This window comes from Lagopus muta, chromosome 11 (assembly GCF_023343835.1).
Source record: "Lagopus muta isolate bLagMut1 chromosome 11, bLagMut1 primary, whole genome shotgun sequence".
Lineage (NCBI taxonomy): Eukaryota > Metazoa > Chordata > Aves > Galliformes > Phasianidae > Lagopus > Lagopus muta.
Window position 1 is genome coordinate 9,963,717 of NC_064443.1, and position 24,324 is coordinate 9,988,040.

The 24,324-nt window shown below is 45.5% G+C and overlaps 1 non-coding gene across 1 annotated transcript; it reads left to right on the plus strand.

Annotated features, from left to right (window-relative positions):
- The first annotated feature begins 18,477 nt into the window (after positions 1-18,477).
- Positions 18,478-18,560, plus strand: TRNAL-UAA (transfer RNA leucine (anticodon UAA)). Its single transcript has one exon. It is a non-coding gene; the product is annotated as a tRNA-Leu (tRNA).
- Positions 18,561-24,324: the final 5,764 nt, after the last annotated feature.

Below are 24,324 nucleotides of genomic sequence, written 5' to 3' on the forward strand. Positions count from 1 at the left end.
TAGTTGATGCAGTACCATGAGGAATGCAGCCATGAGGAAGATGTGGGGTCTTCTCCTGCTCACACTGCTCACATTGCTCCTCTGTGGAACAATCCACGCTCCTTGGGAAAGCAATTCCTAATTGTGACCCTACAACTGGATCCTTGATGGGTGAAGAGCAAGCAGTTCATCTAACAAATTGTGCGCACGTATGCATGCATACTTCACTTTGGAAAGCACCTTTCAGATGCATCCTGTATTGAGTACCTCCAAACTGCATTATCCTCAGAAATCTGCTGTCTCAACAGCTTACAAGCAGTAGTGAGTGGCCCTGGCTCCAGTATTGATATCTGCTCTGCAATCAACTCTGCCATCAGTTCTGGTTTTGATATTGTTTCCAGTTCATTAACCATGGCTGGTGGGAGGTGGCTTGCCACATGGCAATCAGCAAAGCAGAATATCAGATGTGGCTTGATCAAATTCAAAGCAGTACGAGATGTGGAACAGATTACAGGCTGGATCACATAAGCCACAAGCCACATTAAAAGTGTAAGAACTACAATAGATATTCTGCTCTCACACTTCAACACGATCCTGAATGAAAGGATTTCCCTTGCCTCCAGCCCTTCTCTCCCCCAAAAAAGGATTTCTGTCTCCAGGAAATGCAATCCTGTTGCATGAAGTACCTTGGGTACTGTGAGCATCTTTGCATAACAATGTCGTGTCAAACAAATTCCCTCCTGCTCCTTGTCTACTGCCTGATGTATTGTGCCCCAAAACAGTTTTGACTACCTGCCACCTGATGGCTATGAAATTAACAATTGCAGAGGCAGCTGTGAAATGAAAATTAAAATAGGGTGGGAGAAGGAAGGGAAAAGCCAGTGTTCAAGTGCTGAATCTGGGAGAGTGAAGGAAGAGGAAGACCAGTTGGGAATGGGGTCTGTCCTCCCCTCTCTGGATGGGAAACAACATCTCACAAATGCTGTATAGAAGGGCAGTGGTGTGGAAGGGCTTTCTGATTAAAAGAGTGGTGAGGCACTGAATCAAACTGCTCAGGGAGGTGGTGGAATCACTGTCCCTGGAGGTGTTCAAGAAAAGAGTGGATGTGAGACTGAGGAACATGGGTTAGTGGGTATGGTAGGATGGGTTGACAGTTGGACTTGATGGTCTTAGTGGTCTTTTCCAACCTTAATGATTCTATGATTCAAGGTCAGGCTGGATGGGCTCTGAGTACCTGATGGAGCCCTACTCATTGCAGGGGAGTTGGATCAGGTGACCTTTAAAGTTCTCTTCCAACTCGAAGGATTCTATGATTCTATAATTAATGACAGTTAATCGGTCCATTAGTAATACAGGTCAGAATTGTCTAAGAGGGAAGATTTGCTCTTCTCTGAGAACTAAAACCCTTCCCCAGCTGCAGACCCACCACTAGCTGTGTGTGTGTGTTTGTGGGAGGAGGACAAAGAGGATATTTTGGTCCTGAATGCCAGATGTTGCGGCACCACAATGGTTCTGAGCGCCCGCATCCTCCTGGGTGCTGAGTTGGGTCCCTGGGAGATGGGGACTCAGGGCTCCACGGCATTTCTAGTGCAGATGTAATTAAAGCCTTCCCTGCCTGCCACGGAGCATATGGGACATGTTAGCAGAGTAATTAAATTTTGTGAAGTGAGTCTTTGCAGGAGAGCTGGAGGGTGGGTCTGTGAGAGGCAGCGGGGAGGCAATGTGTGCACCCGTCATTGGGAGGGAGCACTGCCCCTGGTCCTAACATCTCCTTCTGCTATGAGCTGGGGAAATAATTAAGTGGCATCTCATTTGCATTATATATTGGGTTTGTACATCTGAAAAGATACTGAGGAAGTTGATCAGACTGCACAGGCATACTAGATGCAAAAGAATGGTATTTGTATGTGTGTAGGAACTTCTATTTTTTCTCACTTAGAGTGAGAAAAGGCTTGATTTTTGGAAGAAGGTAAAAGTGTTAAATCAGTTCAAACAAAATTTCTTCCATAGTTGAATGAGTTATTTGCAGCTGTACCAGTTAAAACGTCATCTTATTTTGTTTCTCCCCAAAACCAAGATTCTCCTCGAATCTCAACACATGAGTCATACTGTTTTGCCTCTCAATATCTCTTGTGTTCACCTATCACATCTTGTATTCCCCCAGCACTGTGTTTGTGTCTCTCTTACAAAAGAACTGATTCTCATAACCTCCTAGTTTCATGCAGTGAGGACTGCTGAGGTTATTAATATAGGTGATGGGTCTCTCTCTTCCTGAGGACGTATATCTACAATGACCCACTCTTTTCTCTGTTCAAGATGCTGGGGGAGCAAACTGCAGACTGGGAAGGCTGGAAAGCGATGACAGACCACCAACCTCTCTGAAATGGCTCTGAAATGGCTTTTATTTTGGGCAGTGGTGATGGAAGGGGGGTTTTCACCAACAGCTTCTGTGTTGTTGGGCCACGTTGTTTGCTATTCAGAGTGAGCACGTGGCAGCTTCCGAATAGTACAAGCAGCTGTGTTGAAGAAGTGCTCTCTAATTACACTCTTGCTTGACGAACATGACAGCCCATTGTGTTGGCCCCAGCCAGCTGTTGGTATCCTGATGTCCCTTGCAATCCAAAATGGGCACTGGGGCACATGCTCCTTTGGCAACCCCTTCTGCTCCACAGGGCACTGACCACGTACTGGACTCTTGGATGCCCAGAAGGAAACGTGCCACTCAAACAAGGGCTTATAAAACCTAGTGCTGAATGTGTCACTGATAGGCAGTTTTGCTTCTTTTTCAGATCGTAGACTCATAGAATCATTAAGACTGGAGAAGACCACTGAAGTCATCCCGTCCAACTGTCAACCCATTCCCACCATGCCCACTAACCATGTGCCTCATATCTCTGAGGTTCTTGAGCACCTCCATGGGTGGTGACTCTACCCCCACGCCCATGCAGCCTGTTCCAATGTATCACCACTCTTTTTGTTTAGGAGGAGCAAACACAGTTGGATACACAGAGGCTTTTCTGGATGAGGAAATCTGGAGCTCCCGCACCTTGCTTGTACAAAGCTGAGGTTCATCATTTCCCCTGGAGCCATTCTGAAGTCCTGTTTCTTCTGTAGACCGTGAGTACTGGCATTTCTGTAAGTCCTGTGAGTTGTGAAACACAGCTGAGAAATGCAAGGGAAGGGAGAGCGAGTTGAGCTGGGACTTTGGGTTTGGAAGTCTTTTGGAAGTGCAGGCTCCTCAGAACTGCTGAGATGGGGAAAAATAGATCCAAGACAGGAATGTTTTCCTGGTGCAATAGAGTAGATGTTCTACCATGATGCCTACAGTACTCAGAATCACCGCAGCTAGGCCAGACAAATAAACTCGCAACATATTGGTAAATCCCTTCTTTTACCCTCTTCTGAAAATACTGACAAGGGAGGAGCAGGGCTCCAAGTGCATGAGTGATGCTGAAAAATGGAGTCACAACCACTCCTTCCTAAAGAAACTCTGCTTGGCTTTCTATTTGGTTTGCATTTGCCTCAGCATCTGCACCACTCCTTTTCTGGAGATCACTCACTTTGGCCGGAGGGGCAGCTGTGACTGACAGCGAATCTCCTTGCAATCCCCCCCATTTCTCCCCCTGTCAAAACATTTTTTCATCGAGGATGAGAGATGCACATCTTAAAAATACTCCTGAGCAAAAAAAGCATTAGCAGTTTTTCGTGGTGGAAAGTTCAGGAGGTTTCAGTGTTCTTTTCCCTTCATTTCTAATTAGAAGTTATAGACTGGAGACTCCCCACAAGTCATTAAAGCTCCTACATTTAGCATCAGTTCTTCCAAAATATGGTGCTTCCCAAACGGTTTGCTCATCTTTTGGAAATGTTTCCCTGGGTAGTTTCCCTTGCCTCTCCTGGCAGCTGCTCCTTTATCTAATTGCTCATCTTTTGCTCATCTCAGCTGGCTGAGTTATGGTTTGAGGTTGTCAGTTTTGTATGTATGCAGTGATGGTGGATGCTTTGGAGTTAGAATGGAGCAGAGATCCAAATCTCAGGTGTTTTCCCAAACCTTCCGGTCCCCAGAGACTCTCTGGGTCAGCATGCATGTGTATCCTTGGCAATCCAGGGTACAAAAGGGGCCAGAAACCACACAATAACCACCTTGCCTGGCAGCCTGCTGGATTTTCCATGTCTGTGGTGGGAGCACAGTGTTTTTTCGGCCAGCTTGTGCCTTGTATGCCACACTCAGATGAGCTCTGGTAAATCCAGTTGTGTGTTGGGGACTGGGTTTTCAAGGAGGCTGTAAGTGCAGAAAGGAGCAGTGATTTGTGGTGGCTAGAATGTTGTTCTTGCTGCCTCTCTGCAATGAGTATACTTGGGAAAGAAGGTGAGGGCTCTTCATGAGGGAATGACACTGTCCCCTGCCTTCCCTGTGCCCAGCTCTGTCTGAATTTAGGACCTCAGAAGCACACAGTAGGTGATACATCTGTGCTTCTCAAGTTGGGGCTGAGATGGTGCTGCTTGAGGTGCCCATACCTACAGAGCTCCCCGTTTCCCTTTGCTCTGCTCATAAGGCAGAAACTTTATTTGCAGTTCGCTTTGCAGCATCTCAGCCTGGAAACTGCAGCAGTGACAGGGAGGAAGAGAAGAGAAGAAATATGTAACTAGGTCAGTCTGCTCCATATTACATCTTCATCCTTTACCCGGGGAGGAGCTGTGGTCTTTGCCCGCCTCTCGCTGTTCCCATTCAGTCACTTGATGGGGTTTCTCACTACTTTGAGCCTACAACCTTCAGATCAAGATTTTTCTTTTAAACTTGGCTCCCACATTCGACTCTGCTTCTTTCAACCTGTGTTCAGAGGCTCACAGTGGAAGAAACCTTTTGCTGTATTTAATTGTAAAAGTTCCTTCCCTATAAAACTCCTGGCAAACGGGGCTGGCTCAGTGGTTAGTGCTTTGCTCTCCTCCTTGCAGGGGCAGAGTTCAGCTGCTCAGTGCCTGACTGCCTGTTCCTTTGCCCAAGAAGGAGTTTTTAATCACAGTAGGATGGGATGGTTTGGCTTATTCACAGCAAGGCTGCAAAGCCGATTGCTATTATGCCTCTTGTTCAAATATGGCCTGGATTGTTAATGAAGCTTTAACTGTTTTGTGGCTGGTGTGTGATGAGTTGTTGGGCCAGTGGCTGCACATATCTGTGCAGTCAGCATCAGCTGCTTTCCTGCTCCCTGTTTTGCACCACCTCTCTCCATGTTTATGCTGATGCTCAGACACCAAAGTGTGCGTGGGGCATTGTCCCCTCTTCTTTTGCCTCTTCATTCTGAAGCTGGAGAGATAAAGCTGCTCAACAAGGCTGCCTTAATTGGCAGGTATTATTAATAACAGTATGAAAGATGTGACATTTCTATCTACTAGTAAGCAACGTGTGAACTACGGGGAGATGCTGCACTACACACTCTGTGATCCTGCCCTCTGGCAAGGAGCACCAGGAAGGCAGGAGGTGAGGCCACACGCAAAGCTGTGTGCACTCAAACCTGCACAGAGAAGCTTTCTCTTTTACTGGGATTGAATCTAAGAGCAAAGGGAGGTGAAGACTGTTGTAAGCTGCCAGAAATCATCTGCCCAAGGAAACTGTGGATGTCCCATCCCTGGAGGTGTTTGAGGCCAGGCTGGATGGGACCCTGGGCAGCCTGAGCTGGTACCGGATCTAGTGATTGCCAAGGGCAACCTCCTGCCATGGCAGGAGAATTGGGACTAAATAATCCTTGAGGTCCCTTCCAACCCAAATAGTTACAAGAGGTAATGGTTTTAAGTTGTGCTAGGTGAGGTTCAGGTTGGTAATAGGAACAATTCCTTCTCAGAAAGAGGGGTGATGCATTGGCACAGGCTGCACAGGGAGTGATGGAGTCACTGTCCCTGGAGGTGTTCAAGAACTGTGGAGATGTGGCACTGAGGGATGTGGTCGTGGACATGGTGGGGTGGGTTGGTGATTGGACTTTGTGATCTCAGAGGTCTTTTCCAACCTTAATGACTCTGTGATTCTGATATCTGGATGAGGGGTCTGCTTCTCGAGTATTAGTGAGCATTTTAGAACCAAAACTGATTTTTATTTTTTGGTTCTTAATGAATCTTGTACTACTCAGGCTCAGACAGTATTTGCAAACCATGGGGAGAAAAAGATTTAAAAACAACAACAACAGAAGAGCATTAGAGGAAAATAATCTCATCAGCCCCAACTCTCCAGCAGCGCTGGAGACAGGAAAATGATGCCTTTTTATTAGCCTTATTGTCTTTAATTAAAGCATTCAGCAGAACCCTCTGATAATGGACTGCAACTGAGGTCGGCAGCATTTGTAATAACACAATACAGGGTTCAATTAAGTTGTACTTTTGTAGCTTTTCATCTCCACTTTAAACAAGCTGGTGATATATGCAGAATGATTACCTTTCTGAGCTGGGTAAAAAGAGGGGGGGCAGAGGGGCTTGGGAGAACAAATCACTTGTTGCTGCATAACTGATGCTATACAAATAATCCGTTTCCCCACCTTGCTCTCATGCATTCAGCCTGCTTGTAGGGTACCCCATCACTGCCATCCAGCCAGGCTGGTTGTAATTTGGCTGCTATACTGCAGCCATTAGGAGAGGTTTTTGTATACCACATCTTTGTGTGATTATGGGGATCTGCAGCAGGTTTCCTAGATCTGAGCCTTTAAAAAAATGCGTTTCTGATGGTTGCAGTACCTAAAGAACTCCAAACAAACAGGGGGATCAGAGGCAGCGGAAGAAAAGATCAGAGGTCTGGATATAACCATTTGAGCTGAAAGACTGTGGATGATTGACATGCAGTTGATATTTGCTGCTCCTTCTTTTCCCTGCTCTTTTGAATTATTGGCCATAAAACACCCTGCAGTCTCACTCTTGCTGTGTCAGAGAGAGAGAGAGAGAGAGAAGCCAAGAAAGGACCCACATGGCTAACACTTAACTTTATCTTCTCCATTAAGTAATGCTAAATTAGAATGGAATCGCTCTGGTAATACAGGTGACAGCTATATGAAGACCAAATGAATTCCCTATGATCAGCACCATTAAAAAGAACACGTTGGCAGAATTCATGATGACGGGACACTTACTGTGTGTGTAACTCATGGATGTGCGGAGGAAACCTGTGGTAAATCCAGCCAGTGCTTTATGTCAGGCTTTAAAAAAAAAAAAAAAAGTGGCTTTTAGAGCTTCAGATCCTCATCTCTCCAGCCCTGATGTAAATAGGCTTTCCTTGCAGGGCTGGTGGTAATCTCTCTGAATTTATGGCATGAGAAGGGGCTGTGGAGAAGGTAGAGCTGAGGTCCCCATCCTACTGCTTGCTATCATGCTGTGGCACCCCACAGTCGCACACACAAAGGCATCAGCCTCTGTGTACAGACAAAAATTGCAGTGAGGCAATTACCTTCTGCCTCCTCACAGCACGGTTTTACCTGAATACTGTTCATTCCATGTGTTTTTACTGTCTCTCGTGTAGTGCAGCTATGCATTGTCAAACAGCTGTTCAGCTCTACCCTAGAAAAATAGCTTCAATAAAGTGCATTTCCCATACAGGTCATATATTGGTTAATTCATCCTTTTGGGAGAACTTCCAGACAGGAAATGTGGAGGCAGAGAATGCTGTCCCAGCTGAGCACAACTTCTAAATTAAACCCAGTCCCAGCTCCCACTACCTGCCATTGTTACTTAGGTGGAAAGGGAAAGCAGAGGGCTGAGATTTGCTGTGGTTACGTATGGCTGCTGTGTCACTGCTCCATCTCACAGGACAGCTTCATCCGAGGGTGAACTGAGGGCTGCACAGTACATTCCTACCTCTGTGATAGAACAACCAGATTTAGAATCACAGAATGGCTTGAGTTGGAAAGGATCTTTAAATGCCATCCAGTCCAACTCCCCTGCAATGCACAGGGCAGCTCCATCAGGTGCTCAGAGCCCATCCAGCCTGACCTTGTCTGTCTGCAGGGATGGGGCATCCAACCCACCTCTGGGCAGTCTGTGCCAGTGCCTTACTGTCCATATTGTAAAAAACTTTTTTCCTTATATCCTCTTTAGTTTGAAACCATTCCCTCCTGTTTTTCTTCGTTTGGCCAACACAGTAGGCAGTTCCACATCTATGCCATATTGTACCCAAGTATGTGGAGGGGTACTCTGATGCACTGGGCTCCCTTCATTCAAGAAGTTAAAATCTGTTGGGAAGGAAAAGCGTGCTGAAGCTACCTACAAGCTGAACTGGCTCTGGCAGGTTTAGTAGAGAGACAAGGCACAAAAGAGGCTGCCTCTGGTCATACCCCTCAGATCATGTACTCCACCAAATCAGTTTGGGTTTTTGGATGTCATTTTGTATGGTCGTTGCAGAAGCCACTTCTGTGAAGTCTCGGCTTGCCCTGTGCTCCACATGGTGTTGCTATTATTGCACCCTGACTGCCTCTGAGACAATTTCTTGCCTATTAAAATGCAGTTATGGCCTAGAAAGTGATAGTGTAAGAATGGCTTATCAGTGCTCTGTAGCTATTTGCTCTAATCATCCGTACCAAAGGCCCGAGAATGCTCCCAGAGAAGCCAATAAGACTTTTTCCATTGACTTCAAAGGCAGCAGAGAGCAATTTAGCTGCTGCCACCAGACAAAGCAGATTAGGCTACAGCTGGTACTTCCACAGCTAACTTGGCTCTGAAATCCTGACAATCTAAATGTATTTTTGCTACATGGAATACTTAAAAATAGACAAGATAAAGTAGTAGGGAAAACAGATTGCTGGGAATGTTTCTTTCCTGCTAGGAGAAATGGACTAGCTGAACCTAGCAGGGCTTTTCCATCTCAAGTGTGTGTGAGTCTATGATTTTTGTCAGCAAACTAAGCACTTCTGAGCCAGAGGCAGCACAGAAAGCCGTTAAAAGCAATTTAGAGGTGCTGGTATCGTAATTTTTCACTCCAAGAGGAACTTCTATTTTTGCATATGTTGTAGGGCTCAGAAAGATTCCCCTGAATCCAGTGAGACGCGGCGCTGTGCCTGCATGGAGACAATCCTTGGACACAAACAGTAAGTCATAATAATGCATGTGTTTTGATGGGGCTGTTCCTCCCATCTGCCTCCTGGGAGGAGGATATTGAGTGTGCGACGTTGGAGAAGATCAAAGAGGCTCCTATAGCTAATAAATCACCAATAATGGGTGACTTTGCCTGCCCACACATAAGGAGGGCAGCAATGTTTAGTGAATCAATGTCTCAATACTCTAAACTATCCTCGGAATAGTTCCTTCGAAGGCATGCAAGACAGGGGTCTTTTTCGATTTAGCCTTCAGTAACATGGAGAATGCGGTTCGAGATGAATGGCTTCCCACGCACCAGCAATCATAGTAAAACCCTGTCTGTCACCCTCACAGACTGCATCAGAACTTGGCCAGGAACTCTGATCTTTGGAAAGGAGAAGTTAAAGGAAATGGAAGAGTAATAAATGAGAGTTAAAGCCAAGCCCCTCAGACTATATATAAAGATAGTTTACTCATCCCAACTCTACTCCCAGAGGAAAGCAAGGGCTGTGTAAATGGTACAGAGGAGGGATGCACAAGCTGAATGAATAACTTTTGCTGAAATGGAGCCAGCACAGGGCAGCCTGCCTAAGGAGCAGATCCCCAGAGGGGCTGGGGCAGAGACAGATCTCTGCATAGAGAATGCCTTGCCTGGAACTTGGAGACAGCCCATAATTTCAGCAAGAAGGCAGAGAAGTGCCTGGCTGGTGAGCCCAGCACCCAAGCTGGGACCCCTTTAGTCCTAGGGAAAGCACTCAGCGTGGGCTCAGTACAAACCTGAGTGTCTCATTAGGCAGGTTTTCCACCCTGGAGGAGAAGCTCTGCCTGCGCTGACCTTAATGTGAAATTAAAGCCATTTAAGCAGGTAACAGCCAGACAGCTGGGTGCAACCATGCGATGGAGGCGTTTGTCTCTATTTGCAGACAAGCTGTGTATGTGCTTCCACTCTGCTCAACTTTTGCTGCTTGTTTATTTAGCTAATAAGAGCCAGCAATCTGCCTTGCACAGCCGTGCAGACAGCAGAGCAGAGCATGCCCGAAGACAGGCTTTTGTTAAACACTTGTTGGCCTTATGGCAATAGCTGTGGCTCACCTGCTGCAGGAGGGAGCTGCAGGGAAGGCAATTGCTTTTGCTCACTTGGGGCATGTCTTGTCCCTCTCCATCAGTCTGTGTACAGAACTGATGCACTCCCATTCCTGGGGTGGAGTTACACCATTACCAAGAGTCTCTGTAGTGTGCCACCAGTTTCCTGCATCTCACATCTATTTTGATACTGATGGCAGCTGGACCAGTGTTGTCATAAGGTCCGTGCCTCCGTCCCTCCAGAGACAGACAGGAGGAGGCAGCTAAGCGTCTCTGCCCATGTCAGTGCTTCAGAAAAGGAGACTGAATTTAATCACAGAAGAATGCAGTGGGGACAGCTGCTGCAAAACTTCAGCTTCATCCATCTCTACAAGGGGACTAATGTTGCATTTCAGGAAAATGTGGTGCCACTGCCTCATCTTCTGCTTCTGCACCTGGCAGTCCTTCCTGAATTTTTAAGCATTAGTCTCAGTGCTTCCTGCTCTTACCAACCAGCCTTGGGTATCCCAGGTGCTACTTGGGAGGGAAACACAGCTGCTGCCTTCGTGAGTTATCCATCTTCTCCTTTTGTGATAAAGATGCTGATCTCTAGAAATGCCTGTCCTGCATTGCTTTGTGCTACAGGCATGGTGGTCATGGGATTGATGGTTGGACTTGATGATCTTAGAGGTCTTTTCCAAACTTAATGATTCTATGAACTCATTTCAGGGGGCCATCAAACAGACAAGAGATGCTCACCTCTGATTCTGGACCCATATCACAGACAGAAGCTAGAGGACTCCAGCTGTACTTCCTCATCACACTGTAAGCCATTCTCATTGCAACGCCTCCATTGCCAACATCTTCCAGCATGAATGTTGAATGTGTGAATTGCTGTCCTGGATATATAATTCTTAGCACTCTCACAGTGATGAAAGACTTGCAGAAACAAGTTTTCTAAGGCTTCTGCCTTCTTTTTTCCCATTCCTTTAGCTTCTTGCCATGCTGCTTTGAGCACCTTCCCACAGTGTGAAGGGGTTTGGTGGCAAAGGAAAGAGCACAGAGAGGGAAGTTCCTTGGGAGCTCTCTGAAATTAAACGGGGAAGTCAGCAGTGAGCATTTCCCCACGGGCCCTGACCTTGCTGGAGCTTGCTGGAGGCAGCAGAGGTCTCCTTGAAAATGTTATCTACAGCTTTTAGGTAAGGTCCCAGTTTCCTAAAGGATGCGTTAAGGACCACACACCCATTGTGCTAGGCGCTTTGTAAGCACAGAACAAGAACCATGCACCCACATACACACATTGCTGCTTGCATGGTTACACACTAAATGGGATGTTTTGGGGTCTTAAATTTAGCTGTCTATTATGCATTCACAGGTCTGCTGGAGCACAAAGGAGCAAATGCTTCCTCATTTATCCTACGCTTAGCTGCTAATTAGGAGCTTTTAGGACATACAGTTTGAGGTGTTACCAATTAGCTCAATTGTGGACCAAGTGTGGAGCTGTTATTTGTTTGTCACAGTCATTTAAAGCCAAAAAGCAAATACCGGCGTCTCCTCTCTCTTTCCCCTGCGCCTTTGCATAGCTGCGCGATGAAATAATAATAATTTCATTGTCTACTTTTCAAAACTCTACTTTTAAAGCAGGTTGTAAAAAGCCCCCACGTGGCTTATTTTGCCTAATTATTAAAAGTCAGGCTTTAAATTCGAGAAGAAAGAGTGGAATATGCTAGAGGTATTCTTCTATTGTTTACCATCCGGTGTTTTGAAGGGAGCTATGGGAGGTAAGTGCTTGAAGACCACATGACTTCAGAGGGGCTTCACACCATTTCACTGTGGCTCTGTTGAAGAATGAATGTCAAACAAAACAAAATAACCAACTAACATTAGATGCAGAGAAATAGAAGAAAATTGAAGAACTTTTTTTGAAAAAAAAAAAAAAAAAAGGAAGAAAGGAAGAGAAAGGAAGGAAGGAAGAGAAAGGAAGAGAAAGGAAGGGAGGAAGGGAGGAAGGAAGGAAAAGTTCTACTTTGGGAGTTTGTTTTCTGTTTTCCGAGGAAGCTACCTACCTCACGGCATGAGGGACTTGCTTGTGCTGTACTCTCTTGTAGGAGCCAGCTCCACCTTGATGCAGCCTGGACCCACTGTGGACAGGAGATTGAAGGACTGCATGGACAGAAGCTGAGCTGGTGGACATGGGGAGAAGGAGGAAGAGCAAACTGTAGCATCTCAAGTGTGGGGCAGAGGACCTATGCTGGAACTGTGAAGCTGTCAACAACTAGAACAGTCTCTACAGGTTTGTCTTCCTCCTCACTCTTCTTCTCTTGAGATTTTGTCCTTTAACTTGGTAACATGAGATATAAAGGAAATAAATGAAGGCACAGATGCACGTGGTCCATGTGCCCTCCTGTCAGGTGGTGGTGAACCCACTGAGCAGGCGAGCTCAGCTTTCAACAGTTTCCTTCACATGTTACATCTAATTGGGAGAATCCTGGGTTTTGTCATTGATGATTTTAGCAAGATGGTCTTCTGAGACATCAAAGAAGTCCAGCTGGTAACCCATATGGAGAAATATATATATATATATATTCTATAAACATACTATCCCTAGAAAGCTCTTGTACACACTATGTGTGAGCTCACTCTGTACACCTACTCTTCACTATAGCCTGATTTTAGACATTGCATGACAGTCCCACTGATACCTGTCAGTATTTCTATTTGGAGTTGACTTGGAGTTTCCTGCAAGGTAGCTGGTGCTCTTGTGGAGAGGAAAACTTTTCCCTGATTGTTCCAGAAGTCTTTTCACCCATAGTTGCTTCAGTGATTGCTGATTTTTGCTATGAGTGGAGGATCAGATTCACCCTTCTCTGTTTTCTTGTTGGAAAATGCAAACCAGGTACTTGGAGATTATTTCCATGGGCTTCCTTGGTCAATGGCAATATTGGCAAATATTCAGCGTTGTGTTGGTCGCAGATGCAGCTTTAACACAATTTAATTGCCAGCAAAGATACAGCACATACAGGTGAAAGGGGATAATTTATAAAAGTTTCAGAACCCCATTTTTTGGGGTACTTATATCCTCAGAAACACAGGGAAGTGGATCTCTCTGGTTTTTTTCCTTTCACTTCTGCTCTGATAGGCATGTGCTAGACACTGGGAAATGTCTGATCCTCAGCTGAGGTGCAGCTACAGCTGTAGGCACGGGCATTTCAGCTCAACCAGGAGTGGTGAGAGGATGGCAAAACTGTATTTTAATCCTTCTTCAAGGTTGTTCATGCGGAGAGACATGTATGTGCAGATAGCACCGTGTAACTGTGCATCTGGGTCTCAGACTGTGCTAATCCCAGGCATGTACTGATGTGCTCCAGGCTGAGATTGCTGCCATCTGAAGGCAGGTGCCCCCAGCCCATGAGAGATGCTGTTACAGTGCCAGCTGGGTACTCTCCTTGATAAAACTTCATCCCCTTACTTCCTACATTCATTCACTTGTCAAGAGCAGAGACTCGTTTTAACACTGTGGATTCTAAATTTTCTCTGATGCAATTATTGTTTGACACCGCAGCCCTTCCAAGAACCTTACATAAAGAAAGGGAAAGAATTAAATATGAGAAAAGTCTAAAAATAAAACTATTAAAAGGAGACAGAAGCTGTTTTGTGAGCAGCAGGAATGATGTGGTGCCTCTGGGAGAGGATGTGCTGAGCCAAAGGAGATGTTCTGCTTTCAGGCAGTGCCTTTCATTATATTTCAGTGAAGTTCTGTGCTTTTCTGAAGTTCTTAGGTGCAGCGCTTTTAGAAATGAGCCTGTTCTTCCTCTTTGCTCTTGCAAAAACCACGACTTTCATACCATTTCCCAAGCCAATCTTCCTTTACAGATTGTGCAGCCAAAATTTCTCTTCTCTAATTAACCCAGAATGGTTTTTGAAGAAGTTTTAGCCACAGAGAACATCGAATTTAGCTCTTAGCCTGGAGCCAAGCTCTAGGCTAAAGAACACATGTCATTTTAGGAATTCATGCAGATACACCTTGACATCTGGGATGTGATATGTTGCCTGCGCGCTTCCCTGCTGAGCCAGTGTGCAGTGGTGGGCAGCGCTGATGCTGCAGGTGAAGCATCAGGTGTTTTGCCATTCGTTCCAATGCCTTGTCCAAGCTAGACAAGTAATTGCAGCTGATTTCTCTGACACATGCAAGCCTCTTCTGCTGGTGTTTGTCTATGTGATAACTTAATTGCTTCATTTCTTTTTCGGGTTGCTTCTGTGCAGCATACTGTAGCGTTTCCTAAATATGTCCCATGAAAAAATCTCCTTCTCTGGTTTCCAATGGAATGTTCCTTTGTAGTGCTAAAAGACAGCCAAAAATACGGAACGCACAGCGTTTTCCAGCGTGATTTCAAAATGTCCGTAACGGAATGTGGTTCACAGGTATCTGGTGAAATTCAGGTATGGAGTTTTAAGGGATCTTCAGAGATCATCTGCCTTGAACTGGAACCAACCAGGCTTCCAATTCGTTAAAAGCCTCTGGTGCTGGTTGTTCAACCTGTTGTAAGGACCTCTCCCACAGGCAGATACAACAGCCCCTGAACCTTGTTACCTGCAAATAGGTGTCTAGCTTAAACTAATCAAATGAACTTTGTTCCTTTGCTTCTGTTCCAGAAAGCATGATTTTCACCCTCTTTAGATGCCCTAGATGGGATGAAGCCCTCTTTGAATGTTTTTCTCTCTGCAATGGCTGTAGAAAAAGTCTGGCAGATGGCACTTGGCAAGACTAGATGAATATGCACTGAATGTCTCATTTGCATTGGGTCCCTTTTTGTCTTCATGGTTTGGGCACCCAACATCTGAGATACCAATTTCACATCCCTGTGATCCTCAGTGTGTTCTTGAGCTTTCTTTTCTGCACAGCTGTGACTCATTTCTCTGTGCTGTATTTGATGATGTTTGGAACAGTGACAGGGAGAGATGAGTCTGTGATGGTTTCTTTCTCAATACCTTGTCTGGGCTAAATAAAGGTAAAACCTTGATGAGCTACACAAGCATCCTGTCCAGAATACATATTGGAATGACAGTCTAGGAAGGTGATGGCTTTGAAATGCTAAACCATCAACATTTACAATGGAAGCCCATTCAGAACCAAAGAAGAAGCAATGATGTGAAGCCGAAGTGTTTTGAGTCCTCGAGATTAATTTATTTTAGAGATCCTATCTGTTGTCCAAAAGATATTTTTGGAAAATGCTGAGAGGGTAATTTAAAGTAACGATAGCTTGTGGAAAATAGCAAACAGGTGGAAGATCATTCCTGAACAGGAGAAAGTAATGCATTATTTGCTATCACTTACTGCCATGGAACTTAATCAACAAAGAAAATGTGCTTTCCCTCTGGAGTAAATATCCTTCACGAGGACATTGGTTTTTAATCCTGCCTGTGTGCCCACAGAACCAGGTCTTTGCTTCTTCTGGCTAAATGCAGCTATATGCAAGGTTCATGGAAAAGCTTTCCTCTTGAGCTATAGAGCCATCAAGCAGTGGGGCATCATGTCACATTCTGCAGAGAACAAACTTCCACCTGTAAGCCTATAACGTGCATCTCTGAGTCCTTCTGAAGGAAAGCCAGCTGCATGTCAATTGAGGCGGCTTGGTTTCCTGAACTGCCTCTTCAGAGGCAGCAGAAATAGGAAGGATGAGTGAGCTTCTGTGCTTGCTTGCTTCTTTATTCTGAAAGCTACTGGGGACCAGCTGCACGGTAACATTAACCTGTTCCACTGTTCTTTTTGTCAGTGAGCTCCAGCTACTTTCCAAATGCGGTACAAGCTTGCAGTTATGTGTGACAGCGTCTTTAGATGCACTCTATTTTTAAAGTTCAAAGAGCTTCCTTGTTAAGTGCTACGTGTACTCAGCATATGAGTGATAAGCAGCAAGCCTGTTGGGCAAGGAGAAGCCAAGCTGTTGCGTCTCACTCCATCTAAATGACCCTGGTGGGGCTGCTCTGAGCCAAACATGCCATCATTTTGTGCTCCTGATGGTCGATGCCTATGCACCAAACTGCTCTTATAGCAAGAGGGGGCACAGAAAAAACATGGAGGAGAACCTCGTCCTACTGCTTCTCTTTGCCAGCCAGTTTCTAAAGTGAGGATGCAGAGATCATTTTCACCCCCGCATTAGTAAAGCAGAGAAGTTTTGTCTTGAAATCTCTTACAAAGTGCCACTTTTAGCCTGCCTTGCTCATGACTGCATGGCTTTGGATTTTTGTCTTTTTCTTAACTACCAATCAGCCACCCTCCAGCTGCAGTAATAACGTGTGGGATGGCAGTTGCCTCCAGTGGCTGTTTAAATTAAACACAGATCTACTGAATAGACACTGAGTGTCAAGAGATCTCTTCTGGGAAGTGAGAGGAGGATCTGCTTCCCTGTTAGCATTGCCAATGTGTTTCTGAACCTAAGGACAACACCTTTCTGACTTCAGAATATGTCCGTAATCATCTTCCTTAAGCAGCCTGTGTGCCTGCTGTCTCCTGGCTGAGGGTTATAGGCTGTGATTATGCATTATATTTAGAATCTTCTAAAATTTTGATCAGCCTTGGAGACTCAGCTTCAGTTCTTAAATGAGTGCAACAGGGCTGTTAGCCAGGCACTGGGGGGCTGCTTCAAGCCAGAGGCTACAGTGAGCTAGGGGAAGCAAAGAAGGGAATGTGGCTAGGGGAGAGACATCCCTGGAGAAAGTGACCCTACTGCTTTATTCAGCGCTCAGGATGCCAGTTCAGGCAGCATTTCCCAGATGGACCCATGGGATTACAGTCAGTGTTAACTTCAAAGCTGGGTACTATGGGAATATGAGGAGTGCAGGTCATGGATGTCCTTTAGGGCAGCTCCTTTCTCCCCATGCTGTGAAGAGCAGATGTGGTATAAAAGCTTCCTCTAGGAGAGGGCATGATTAATCTTTGCTTCTTAGAGGATGACAAATATATTATATTCGCCGACATGCACATGCATTCTCTTCGTCTGACGGGTGACCCCTATCTTAATGCCAAGCGTGCGAGGTCCAGCTCTGTAAACGAAGAGGAGAGCTTTGCAAGCTCATTAATGCTTTGAAGTCGCTCATTAGGAGCAGATTCCTCTGGAGCTGGCAAGCGTAACACCCTTTGTGAGCACAACTTCATTTGATATTAATGCGGGTGCTGCAGCTGGAGGCGTACAGAGATGCTGAGCTGCCGTTCTGCACACATAGACCAGCATAGTGGGTTGCTGTGGCTGTAATAGGAAGGGTAAAGGGAAGCAGGGAATGTTTCTGTCCTCTCTTGGCACCTCAAGAGGTGACATTTCCTCTTGGCAGGGTTTTTATGTGTGGTAGATTAACCCAGTCCTCTGCTGAGCTGCAGCATTCTGCATTGGGCCTTCCCAGTCCTTCCCATAGTGAAGGATGCTCCAGTATGTCTTCAGCTGAGGGGATGCTCTGATGAATAGGTTTCTCTGTGTGGGCATCACAGGAAGCACGGCAGTGCATGGAGGCCAGGCCATTTGAGGATCTTCTGGGAGGGGACAAGACTGGGAGTGGGTTGCAGAATCCCAGTAAAGCAGTGGCAGCCCTGTGTAGAGATGCTGGCCTGGGAAGTGTGAGAGTGGCTGAAATAAGAGATGTAAAACATCAGGTTGCTGTGGCTTAAAGGCTAAAGACTTAGTGCATGTAGCTGTTTTGAGGCTGTGAGTTTGAATCTCATGTGAGTCAACAGAGAGCTTTTTTTTTTTTCTTTTAAAACAAAACAAAAGCTAGACAAAATAGAAGCTGTACCTCACCCCAAAGGAGAAAGAAGGACTCATCTCCCCACTGTCTCTTCTGACCAAATGCCCCAAAAAATCTGAACTACAGAGGGAGTAAGGATCAGGACCCAAGGTGGAAGGATGGTGCTAGAACTGCTTGGCATCTGTAATGAGTGCTGGTGGGCTGGCAGAGCTGCTCGTGTGCCTCAGGGCACCAGCAGGGTCAGGATGACAACCTCCAAAGATACCTGTGCTCCTGGCACAATGGTCTGGCATGGCACATGGGTTCCATTCTGTTCTCCATGGCCCGTGAGAACTGTTAACTCCTGGTTTGGCTGGGGTGGATAAATGGGCTGAGCAGATGCTATTTGGTGGTGGATCACCAGGATGTGAGGGAAAATCTGTGAAAGTTTGGAAAATGCATGAGATCAGAAAACGTTTTTTTGGTGTGGTATAAGTAAAGGGAGTCAGGCAGCTTTTCTTTCTGTGCCTTGCCAGATTTGCTGGAGACCTTAAAGGAAGTGGTGAGGAGAGGAAGATGTTGCTGATCCCGGGAAGAGCCTGGAGTTGGGACTTTGGTGGCTTGGTGAGGTGAGTGTCCTTGAGGACAGGACCTGGCTGGCCAGGGGACAGCAGGCAGCCCACCAGGATGGCCGAGTGGTGAAGGCGTTGGACTTAAGATCCAATGGGCGCATGCCCGCGTGGGTTCGAACCCCACTTCTGGTAGGAGCCTCCTTTTTCTTTCAGGCCACAAACCCCATCCTGGCCTTTAGACCATCTGTTTGGAGCAGGGACGGGAGCTGTCAGCCAAGATATTGTGGCACCAAGACCATTGGACACCCCAGTATGAACACTCTGGTGGGACTGAGCGACTTCATCATCCAGGCTGGATGTGGAGAGAGATGTGAAGCAGTCCCTCCAGCACATGGCTACGTCTCTTATCCTTTGTGCAGGGAGTGTTGGGATCGTCATGGGCTTGAATCCCACATGCCACCAAAATAGAGACTTGTTTTTTCCAAGACAGAAGTAGAAAAACCTGACTATCCTGAGGAAGATAAAAAAAGATGTTGAGCTTTACACAGTTCAGGCAAGTCACAAGTGGGAATATGTGCGAAGAAGTGGGTTTGGGTTTTGGGTTTCATGCTGGCTTCTCCTGCCAACTCTGCTCTGTGACCCCATGCTCGAGGCTTGGATCACTCCAAGCACCATTTGGCACTTTTTGGAGGGATCTAGCAGCGTCAGTGGTCCCTGGAGCAGGTCTAGAGGGCTCACAGTATGGCACAAGGATGTTCCTGGTTAAGTTGGGGAAATGCAGCAGAAACTGAGAGCTGCTCCTGTGCTAGCATGCCTTGGCACCCACAAACACGCATGAGATTTCTTCATTCCCTTCCTCTAGTGTATTGATGGGCAGTACACATTTCCCTTTGAAAAGATTTAGCCCACCGGACCCATGGAGATGCTGTCAGACTTTCATTTGGCTGCTTTGCTCTAACCCCGAGGCCAAACGGAAATGTCCTACTGCTGGGACATGATTTGAAGTGATGGTGTTAATTTGGTTAATTAGGATTCCTGGGTAGCGTGCGTGTCTTGTAAATCAGCTTACCATTGTAGTATCTCCGCAAAGAGTTATTTGCTGGTGCATGAGGTTATGTATGAATTTACGATTATGATGTAGGACCATTAATTTCATGTTTGTGGCAGATGATGCAGCTCAATTAAAAGTTGCATGTTAAGATCCTTGGCTCTCTCTGATATATAGGAATCGGCTGGTGGCCTGCAGGAAGGATTACAAGGCCTGTAACTGTGGCCATATAACAAATGGGGCAGGACCCAGAGGAGAGGACATGGGAGGAATTACTGCTCCTCTCCCACCTGATTAGTTCTGGGAGTGAAATGTTTTGTGTATCTGCCAGTTTGCGACTAACCTCAGTCATTAAGTGATGCAAAGAATGACAAATACATCTCTGGGAGCACACCAGGGGGTCTGAGCAGCACTGCGGGTCTTTTGCCTCTGATGACTTGGAGTCAGACTCCTGTTTAGTCCATGTGTCAAAGGCATTTACTGCTCTTCACTGAGTTCAAAGCCCAAATCACCTTGTTTAAACTTCCCTGTTGATCCATATTCTCACAAAACTTGTGGTTTTTCTACTCTAAGGGTATGAGCTCTGCTCTGCTCTTGATCCACAGAGGGTATCTATCTACTTTGCAAAACTATTGGGCAGAAAAAGTGTTGTCTGCAGGCACCCAGATCTGAATTAATAGCCTTTGGATGGCACAGCTCTGCACACAGGACTGGGTGAACATCTGAGGCCAAGTGTTGATTCAGCTCAGGACTGAGGTCAAATGGCAGAGCCATGTAAGAGAGCCGAGCAGGAGAATCTGAGCCTGGAGCAGCAAGGAGGACACAGCGATCAGGGCATGTTAGGGCTGTGGTGGACTGCTAAATAAGGAACATGGCTCATTGGGTATGGTGGTGTGGTGGGTTGATAATTGGACTGGATGAGCTTAGTGGTCTATTCCAACCTTTATGATTCTGTAAGTAGCCTTTCACCAGGCCACAGCTTTCCTTCTTCTCATAAAGTCCTGTAACCTCCAAGTGTGTGACAAAGTTAAAGGAGCAGCTTGTCCTTAATATTTATTAAGATGGTTACTGCTGATTAAATACCAATAGTTTATTGAAATACATTTATTATAGATTAACCGTGCAGTATGACATCTGTTATGTTGTGGTTAAAAGTAAACCTCAGTAAAAGGTTTTTAATAATGAATTTGTATTGAAGTAGTGTATAATAAGTATCTTTAGCAATCTCACTCTCTATTTCACAAGACAGTTTTATGTTCAATAAATACCTCGAGATTATTAAAAACATATTTATCAAAGATTAACAGTGTTAAAATAGATACAAATCTAAGCTGCTAAGCTCAATAAGTGTGCCTATAATAATCAATTCCCATATTAAAACACAATAATAGCCCTGTTTAAATGAAATGGGTTTTTGGGATCTTTGTAAGTGCCATCTTTTGCTGTGTGCTCCTGCTTGCAGATCTCAGATTAGATCATGGAACGTTTGTACTTAAAATAAATCAAAGTAAAAGCAAACCAGTCCAGGCAGTTTCAGGAACGAGGAACCAGAGCTTCAAAGGATGTAGGTCAGTGCCAGACCACAGGCATCACAGCAGCCTGTCTGGCTTGCCCCAGCTCTACATCCTGAAGAAATCCCCATACCCAGTCCAAATTACAGCCATGACACTTCCTGCAGCCCCACCACTTCCAGGATCGGGAGTGTGGAGCAGCAACTCTCAAAGTCTCCAACATCATAGATGCACCCACTCTGTTTTGGTGAAACAGACTGCCTGTCTGGTATCCCGTTATTATCTAGTGCTTGGAGGCAGAGTGCTAAAATGAGCTCACTATTTAGGGAGGTAAACAAAATGTTATTGTTTTACTGTTGTTATGCTACTGCTATAATTGCCGGCTGGTGGGTAACGAGAGCTTCAGCCTGTGCTGTGCTGCAGCTGCTGGGAGCAGCACCCCAGGTGCTCACTTTTTGTGTTGTGGGCGCCTCTTGGAGCATTTGGTGGTCGGTGTGGGTTTGTTACCTTTATACCTGTGATGTATTGGTGGGGAAATTTGCCTCTTGTGATGGCAGAATCTCAGAAAACAGCCCGAGGGACAGACATCCCTCATTGCTACTCAGCAATTCTCAAATACTTGGTGCTTTACTGTCTCCCACTTTCCTGTTGACTCCCTCCTTTTTCAGTATGCGTTTGAATGATAGATTCAGACACTGTCTTACCTCTATGGAGTCAGCTTCTTTTCCCAAGTAACAGTAATAGAACAAGCGGTAATGGCCTCAAATTGGTCAGGGGAGTTTCAAGTTGGATATGAAGAAAAAATTTTTCTCAGAAAGGGTGATGATGTACTGGTACAGGCTGCCCAAGGAGCAGTGGAGTCACTGTTCCTGGAGGCGTCTGAGAACCTTGGAGATGTAAGCACTGGGAGATGTGGTTAGTAGGCATGATGGGGGTGGGCTGGGGTTGGACTTGATGATCCTGGAGTCTTTTCCAACCTTAATTATTCTATGGTTCTGCAGTTTAGATGCTATCAAACAGTTCTGGAGGATAAGATGTGTGCACAGGCTGCCAAGGAAGACTTTCTAAGACAGGTCATGGTGAAGGTAGCTGAATGGCCTTGGGGAGATGGGAGAACACATTGGAGAGATGGTGACAGAGAAGAAGTAGGGAATTTCTGGCCTGAATTTGTCTCCCTCCTAGCATGTTGAGTATATGTATCTCCTAGTATATGAATCCAACGAATCCTATCTTTGCTTGTATCTCCATTAGGTGTTGCAAATCTATGGCTTTGGGAGATGTCTCTGTCTCAGGACCTGGTCCATACAACAAAAAAGAGCTTTCCGTGCTTAGCTGGGTGAGGATAATTCCTCAGTGGTTTGCAGTGCTGGCTCTGCTGGGTGCTGTGGAGATCTGTTGTATTTTATATAGAATTTCCTTTTTATGTGATACCCATTTCCACGAGTCCCTGACTTCACTTTTCATCCCACCTCAGGAAGCATGACCTGCAGAACTTACAGGCTTTGTGGGTCTCTAATGCTCCTCTGTGGACATCCCAGAAGTTATACTTGTTTATACCCTGAGTGAGTTTGTCTTCCATATGTGTGTCTCAGCCCATCCACCCTGAGGAGGATGCTTAGCTGGTAGAAGGGAGTTTTCCATCTTAGCACAGAGCTGCAATTACAGGGGTGACCAGAGAGAAAAGACAAATGGGCACGCACCACTGCCTTTAATAGAAGGCAGTGATTCTTCTGGGCTCCGGAGTAATACGGGAGATCTGGTTTTAATAAATTAACAGTCTACAAGTAACAATCTCAAGCAATTAAACTCTGGAATGAAGGCAAGTACCATGAAATGTATTCTGGAGCTGACAGAGAGTGGAAAAGACAATCTCCAAGCAGTGCAGAAGGCAAAAGTAAAATAAAAATGCCCCAGAGAGAATGGGTGAGGTCTGCTCCTGTCTTGTTTCTATTGTGCATGTATTTGGGCATCTCATCTTGCTCCCCATCACCTCTCCTTCCTCGGCTGGACTCTGGGACATGATTTGGAGCCTCACTGGGGTCATCCAAGTCTCCAGATCTCCCTCATCTTCAAACTTGCAATTGTAGGCAATGGAGTGCTCATGGTTAGGAGGGTATGGCTGATGGAAGAGATGGGAAGTGTCTGGGAGCTTGAGAATGGCTAAAAGATGAGGAGGGGAGCAAATACAAAATAAAACAGCTAAGCCTCCCTGTCTTACATTAATAGGCTGTATGGAATCCGCTTTGCCATAGAATTCAATTTATTTCCATTTAAAGGCTGTTCTTCTCAATCAATGCAGCTAATAAATAGCTGCTGATGGCCATGACCCCCAGGCTGAGGGAAGAATTTATCTTCTGAGCCAATTAAAGGAATTGAACAATTCCTTTTAATAACGCTATGGGATTTTATATTAAAAAAAAATGGAGAGAGAAAGAAATCCTCCTTCCAAGCCTTGCAGAAAAGAGTCAGGTGGGCTCTAGGAGAGTTTCATGCTTTAACTTGCCTTGTCAAGCTTGTAGGGGAACTATAGCATTCCTTGTGAATGCAAAGGAATGCATTTTTAAAAATGATATTAAAAAAAAAAAAACAAAAAACAAAAAACAGCAAAAAAAAGTAAAGGCAAATTATGTTCCTTTCTTTCCAGGGCTGTAAAGAGTTTGGAGTGAACAGTGAAGTTCTGCAATATGGTGGGTGATATAAATGTGTCAGGTCAGCCATGATGACTCTTGCATGGAAAATGAGGATTTATCTGCATGTTCTGTGGGTGTGAGGGCAGTGGGACCCAAAGCATCAGAGCCTTTGCCCTCCAGTGCATCCTCATTCTTAGGGGGAGGGTGAAACTAGGCTTTCCATTTCTTCTTTTCTGTGATTCACATAACTTTATTTTAGTGGTAAAAATCCAAATTGACCTCCCTTCTTGTGGAAGGATGGGAAGCATCCTATGGGCTTTGTGGGTTCCTAAATCTGGCACTGGAGCTACGGCGTGGTTGAGAGAGTAGATGTACCTTGGAAGACAGACAGGTGTAAATGAGGTGGTGAGGAAAGCTGAACAGATACCTAGTCAGTTTTTACAAAGCTACATAACCCCAAATGGCAGCAGGTCTTCTCCACTCCATCACTCTCCTGTCAGTGAAATCTCACGACTCCTGTTGGCATCAGGTGAGAGCATCTGTCAAACACACAAGTCTCCTTCAAACACTGCTGCGCTTTAAGGAAGTCTCTTATCTCCATTTTACAGATGTCAAGCAGAGGCACAGAGGTTAATTGACTTGCCCAAAGTCAACACGGGAGGTCTAGAAGTGACACTAGATCCCTCAAATCCCTGTCTTCTGGCTTAATCATAAGACCATCCATCTATTCTCTTTTCTCTTAGGATTCTCAAGCACATGCAATAGTT